Genomic DNA, 7,590 nt, shown 5'->3' on the forward strand with positions numbered 1-7,590 from the left:
GTCTTTCACGATAAACAGAAATTAAAACAATATATGACCACAAAGCCACCACTACAGAAGACTCTATAAGGAATTCTGTACACAGAAGATGAAAGCAAACAAAACCACAGGAGGACATGAAGTATTAAACTGCAGAAGAAAAGACAAGTAAGCAGAGAGTAGCATCATTCTGGCTGCACACACTTAAATCCTTAAACAACAAAAACAACTAAATGGCAGGATTTACCACATACCTATCAATATTAACACTGACTGTCAATGGACTCAACTCCCCCAGTAAAAGACACTGTTTGGCAAACTGGATTAAAAAGGAAGATCCCAAAATCTGTTGTTTATAAGAGACCCACCTTGTTGACAGAAACAAGCACTGGCTTAGGTGAAAGGTGAGAAGAAGATTTAACAAGCTATTGGCCCCTGAAAACAGGCAAAAGTAGCAGTACTTATGCCAGACAATGTAGACTTCAAACTTACATTGGCCAAACAAGACAAAGAAGGTCACTTCATACTAATAAAAGGGGCAATACATCAAAAGGAAATAACAATTATCAACCTATATGCACCCAATGTTAGTGCATCCAACTAATCATACATACACTAAAGCACTTCAAAGCACATATAGTCTCCAACACAGTGACAGTGTGAGACCATAAAACCCCTCTATCACTAATAGATGGGTCATCCAGACAAAAAATCAACAAAGAAATCCTATACCTAAGTGAAACCATAAATCAAATGGACCTAACTGATGTCTACAGAATATTTTATCCAGAAACAGCACAATATACATTCTTCTCAGCAACCCACGTAACTTTCTCTGAAATAGAGCATATCTTAGGGCACAAAGCAAGCCTCAACAAATTTAAGAAAAATTTAAAGAATCTCCTGGATTCTATCTGATCACAATGCAATAAAACTAGAACTTAACAACAAAAGCAGCAGCAGAAAATATGCAAACAATTGGAGGCTTAACAACTCATTGCTCACTGATCAGTGTTCACAGAAGAAACAAGGGAGGAAATTAAAGAATTCCTGGAACTTAATGAAAACGCAAACACAACCTATTAGAACCTATGGGACACAGATAGCAAAGGCAGTCCTAAGACGAAAGTTTATAGCCATGAAAGCATATATTAAAAGGATAGAAAGATCTCAAATAAACTACCTAATGCTACATCTCAAACTCATAGAAAAATAAGAACAAGCAAAACCCAAAACAAGCAGGAGAGAAATAATAAAAATAAGGCTGAAATAAAAGAAATAGAGAGAAAAAAAAACATACAAAGAACCAATGAAATGAACAGCTGGCTCTTGGAAAAAATAAATAAGATTGACAAGCCCCTGGCAAATCTGACTAAAATCAGGAGGGAAAAGAACCAAATTAAAATCAGAAATGCAAAAGGGGAGATAACAACAAACACCAAGGAAATCCAGGGAATAGGCAGGAACTACTTTGAGACCTATGTTCAAATAAATTGGAAAATCTTGAAGAAATGGACAAATTTGTAGATACTTATGACCATCCGAAACTGAACCAAGAAGATATTAATTACCTAAACAGATCTATAACATGCAATGAAATTGAAGCAGCAATAAAGACTCTCCCAAAAACAAAATTCCAGGACCTGATGGATTATCCACTGAATTCTAAAAGAATTTAAAGAAGAACTAATACCAACTCTCCTTAAACTTCTCCATGAAATAGAGAGGGAAGGAACACTGCCTAACTCATTCTATTAAGCCCATATGACAAGCATCTTAAAACTAGACAAGGACACATCCAAAAAAGAGAACTGCAGCCAATATCCTTAATAAATACTGATGCAAAAATCCTCAATAAAATAAGGACAAACCAATCCAATAACTTGTCAGAAAGATCACTCACCATGACCAACTTGTGTTCATCACAAGGATGCAGGGATGGTTAAACATAGGCAAATCATTCAATGTAATACAGCACATTAACAGAAACAAAGACCATAAACCACTTGATCATCTCAATAGATGCAGAAAAAGCCTTTGATAAAATTCAACACAATTTAATGATAAAAATCACTAAGGAAACTGGGAATAGAAGGAATGTACCTCAATAAAATAAAGACTATATATGACAAACCTATAGCCAACATCATACTTAGTGGGAAAACTGAAACCATTTTCCCTAAAGTCAGGAGTGAGACAAGGGTGACCACTCTCCCCACTCCTATTCAACATAGTCTTGGAATTTCTAGCCAGAGCAACAAGGCAAGAAAAAGAAATAAAAGGAATACAAATGGGTAAAGAAGTAGTCAAAGTATCCCTATTTGTCTTAAAGACCCTAAAAACTTATACTTTAAAGACCCTAAGAACTCTACCCCAAAACTCGTAGATACCATAAACAGCTTCATCCAAGTTACAGGATACAAAATCAACTTACAAAAACCAGTAGCTTTTCTATACAACAACAATATACAGATTAAGAAACAATATAAGAAACAATACCATTTACAATAGCCTTAAAAAATCAAATGCCTGGGAATAAACTTAACAAAGATGTAAATGACCTCTACAAGGAGAACTAAAAATTATTGAAGAAAGAGATCAAAGAAGACTACAGAAAGTGGAAAGATCTCCCATGCTCATGGATTGGCAGAATCAACATAGTATAAATGGGTAAACTACCCCAAACAATCCACACGTTCAATGTACTTCCCACTAAAATCCCAATTACATTCATCACAGAGTTTCAAAAATCTACCTTAAAATTCATTTGTAAACAAAAAGACTGAGAATAGCCAAGGTAATACTGAGCAAAAAGAGCAATGCTGGAGGTATCACGATGCCTGATTTCAAACTATACTACAGAGCCATAACAATAAAAACAGCATGGTACTGGGACAAAAACAGACATGAAGATCAGTGGAACAGAATAGAGGACCCAGATATGAATCCATGCAGCTATGCCCACCTAATGTTTGAAAAAGTTGCCAAAAACATAAGATAGAGATAAGACAGCCTCTTTAACAAGTGTTGCTGGGAAAAGTGATCACCTACCTGCTGAAAACTGAAACTAGATCCATGTTTATCACCCTGTACTAGTATCAACTCAAAATGGATCAAGGACCTTAATATCAGACCCGAAACTCTGAAGTTAGTATAGGAAAGACCAGGGAATACACTGGAAGCAATAGGTATAGACAAGGACTTCCTCAGTAGAACTCAAGCAGCTCAGTAACTAAGAGAAAGGATGAACAAATGGGACTACATGAAATTAAAAAGCTTGGAGTGAGGATGTGGGGGGAGATGGCCCAAATAATGTATACACATGTAAGTAAATGTAACAACAATAAAATAAAACTAAAAATAGAAAAGTTTAACAAATCAATAATTTATCTGGACAAATCAAAATGTGGGGGTGATAGAGAGAGAGAAGGAAAGAAGACTCAAAAAAATTAGGAATGAAGAGGAAGGTATTTAATGAATCCCATGGCACTCCAAGGATTGTAAGAGACTACTGTGGAACAAATATACACCAACAAGTTAGAAAATGCTAAAGGATTGGATAGACTCCTGGAGATACACAACTTAACCAAAACGGAGTGATGAAGAAATAGAAAATCTGAACATACCAGTAACGAATAAGATATTAGACCATTGGTCAAAATCTTCCCAAGAAATGAAGGCTAAGGATCAAAAGGTTTTCATGGACAAATTCTAACAAGCATTTGAAGAGTGGAAAATAATCATCTCAAACTCTTCCAAAAAACAAGGAGGGAACACTTCCAGACACATTCTATGTGGCTAGAATTATCCTTATGCCAAAGAAGATGAGGATGCTGTAAGGACAGAAAATTACAGGCCAATATCCCTGACAAACATAGATGCAAAACCCTCAAGAAAATGCTAGTAAACTAAATTAAATAGCACACTATCAACTGGGATTCATCCTGAGGGTATAAAGATGTTTCAACATATGCAAATCAATAAGTGTGACATATTACATTAACAGAATGAAGGATAAAAATAATACAATCATCTTACTAGCTGCAGAAAAAATTTTGACAAAATTTAACATCCTTTCATAATGAAAACTCTCAACAAATTAGGTGCAGAAAAAATGAACTTCAACCAAATGGTGGCTTTCCTGACATACTCCTAGGTCATTTTTAATCACAACTGACTGCTCCAATTATTTTTTGTTGTGTTGGGATTGAACCTGGAGCCCCAAGTGTGCTAGGCACATGCTCTGCCATTGAACTACATCCTCAGCTGCCTGCTATGATTTCATTGTAGCACTTACCACTACCCACCATGTCACTGGTTTGTTTATTGTCTGTCTTCTGCAGTAGAACAGGAGCATTGCTATGTCATTTACTATTGTATGCCTACTATCTATGGAAGTAGTTGGCACACAATAATTGCTCAACAAACATGTGTAACTGAATGATTACGTTGCAGGACAGACTTTATACTCTTTTGGGACCAGACAATAGCTAAATCATCTCTCCATGATTTATAGTAGTTCAATTTTATCTCAAATACTTGCTAAATGAAAGAAAGAGTTCTTCAAATTTAGTCTCTGCTAATACAGTTTCATGTAAGCTTGCTTCAAGTGAATTGCTCTGTTTTCAAAGGAAACTAGAGTAGAATCTTCATCTTCATGAATTTAACATTTGTGGTTGTATCTTTGCAAGTGATGTGGAAGTTCATGACACGAAAATAATTTACAACTTTACTGAGATTAACTTGAATTCTACATGTTAGGAATTGTTAAATTCTCTAAGACTGAATCTCCTAGAGACTAATGTGACCAGAGGCCAGTGTGAAACCCCCACGTGCACATTTGGGGGTGAGTTGAGACTCAACTTATGATCTGGTATGCATGACATTTTCTTTTCTTCTGATAGCTGAAATGGAGACAGCCTCAAGAACTGATTAGGTAGACTAAAAAAGTGTTAGTTCTTAGCTATAAAACAGACCTTTTGGATAAAGAGTGAAATGTTAAATTCATTGGTGACCAGACTCTATGCTATAAACAAACCAACCATATGTTCTTTATGTAAATTTTAAAAAGAAAAATTTATGAAATGGATTCAGGAAATGTTTTTTCCAGGACAGAAACTGATCACTAAGTGAGAGCTGAATAATTTACACATGAATTTTCAGTTATATGAAATTCCATTATATAGGGAAACCAAAATCTCTTTATGAATTTGGTGATTTTTTTTTTTCCCAAGAGTTTCAGGAACTTTGTCTCATGAGTTAAAGAATTCATTGTTGCTTAATGAGCTAAAAGGGAGTTGGCATCTTCACAAATAAGAGATGGAGATTAGCCTATAAAAAGAATTCGATAGGATATAAACACTGGCAGAATGTAAAGGTAGAGTACACTGTGTCTCTGTGGCTAAAGTATCTAATCTTTTTTGCTCTTCCCTAAAAACCCCTTTCATATTTCATTCTTATAGCTGTACTGTTGATCCTTTCTCTTCAATTCTCTTGCCAGCCATTTTCCCTTGGAAATGTGCCACCATTAACAAATTCCTTACTGTCTAATGTTCTCTCTGAAAGTTCAGAAAATGACATAGACAATGTCTAATTATTAGTTTGCACAGAGCGACCAATGTGAACATTGTTATATTTTGCAAATTCCATGGACACAATTTGTTTTACTGAAATACCATCGGACTAATTTACTCTGGATCAATGCGCAGACTAATAATCATCATAAAATGATCATGTAGACATAGCCTATTCTAGAGGCAAATCGGTTTCATCCCAAAGGATCAAGAAGTAGCAGCATTAGAGTCTGATGTGTTAACTGGCATGTTTTACATTGCTTGTACCTCTTGACTGTCCTTCAGTCAGTGTTATGCCAATATAATATTAAATAATATACAAGTATTACCCAAACACATTTGCATCAATTGGTAAAAATTCAGAGAATGGGTATGTGTTTCTTAACTTTGGAGTTTGGAAAATTGAAAAAGTGAGCTTAGAATCTCATGAAGTAGTTTTCCTTATCATCAGGATCACAAGCTGGGAATGGATGCATGGAGAGCAAGCAAGAGAGCTGAGGTGTGGGTCTCTGTGAACCAGACCACTGCTCCATCCCTAGGCCAACTGAAAAATCCTGGAGAAGGGAAAATGGGACAAAAGAAATTATGGTAGTTTTACGGACTCTCGGAACAGACAGTAACTTTGCCCTGAGTAGAAGCCAAGAAAATAGCAAGACCCCAGGTTGTTTGACTTGTGGCCACTGTGTTTAATCATTCATTCATTCACTTGTCCATTCAAAATGTATTTTCTGCCTACTGAGGGTAAGAGCCACACTTTGCACTCAGTACCAATGAATGGCCCAGGAGCAAAAGTGTAGGGCTGTCCTTCCTCACAAACCTTTTCATCCATGGTCTGCCCTAATCAGGTTATGGTATCTCCATCCCTCCCTCTGGTGTTCAGAACAAAACCCTGGCAACATCTGTAACTCTCCTTTCTTTTACACTCTGTATCTAATCCTACAAGAATTTCTCTTGTCTCTACCTTCAAAATCTATCTACATCTTTCCATCTACTGGCTACTCAAATAGTTTCTAACTGGTCTTTTTGCTACAACCTTCCTCTCACGGTGTGGACTCAAACTAGAACTACACCAACCTCATTGAAGTCTGTCAAATTATGGCAATAGTTGGGTGAGGTGGCACATGCTTGAAATCTCAGCACTTGGGAGGCTGAGATAGGAGAGATGAGATGTCCAGGTCAGCCTGGGATACATAGTAAGTTCAAGGCTAGCCTGTATTGCATGTTAAGACCCTGCTTAAAAAAATTATTATGTCACTGCTTTGCTCAGGCCATTCAGGAATTCCTTAATTCACTTAGAAAAGAAACCTAGCTCACTCGTGTTTCCCCATTGCCTTTAGGTGTATCTCCTGCTCAAATCACCCTCATTCACTCCACCCTGCCACCTTGGCCTTCGGCTGTTCCTTGAGCAGGCCCGATCTTACCTTTGGGTCTTTGCACTTGCTTCTCCCTCTGTCTGGAGCGAACCTTCTCCCACTTCCCCTCGTGACTCATTTCTTGCCTCTTTCAAGTCCTTGCTCAGATAGAACTGTGTCAAGGAGGCCTATCCTGACAAGCCCATTTAAAATCTCTAATGATTCCCTCTGCCACTGTTCCTAAATCCTTTTTATCCTGTGCTACTTCATGCTATAGCTCTTATCCATCTCTAACACACGATATAAGTTACTCACTTATTATGCTTAGCTTTTTCGTTAAAATTTAAAAATTAAATCTTTATTTATTTATTGAGGTATGAACACTTTACAAATTTGTGTGTCATCCTTGCATAAGGGCCATGTTAATCTTTTATCACCCCAGTTTTAGAATATGTGCTGTCAAAGCCAGCACACAATTTATTTTTTAACAGACACATTAAAATGCTGGGCATAGGGCCATATGCCTGTAAACCCAGCACCAGCATGAGTTTCAGGCTAGCCCACACCATGTGGTGAGACCCTGTCCAAAACAAACAAAAACAACAAACAGGATGGGACATGGTAAACCACACCTGTAATACCAGCTAGTTGGGATGTGGAGAGTGGGAGGGTCTTGCTTTGAGGCA

At 37.0% G+C, this 7,590-nt stretch overlaps 1 non-coding gene across 1 annotated transcript; it reads right to left on the reverse strand.

The window, feature by feature from the left end:
• Positions 1-7,273: 7,273 nt before the first annotated feature.
• Positions 7,274-7,376, reverse strand: LOC141417669 (U6 spliceosomal RNA). The gene has a single exon (XR_012442318.1). It is a non-coding gene; the product is annotated as a U6 spliceosomal RNA (small nuclear RNA).
• Between the last annotated feature and the right edge of the window lie 214 nt (positions 7,377-7,590).

This window comes from Castor canadensis, chromosome 15 (genome assembly GCF_047511655.1).
Source record: "Castor canadensis chromosome 15, mCasCan1.hap1v2, whole genome shotgun sequence".
Lineage (NCBI taxonomy): Eukaryota > Metazoa > Chordata > Mammalia > Rodentia > Castoridae > Castor > Castor canadensis.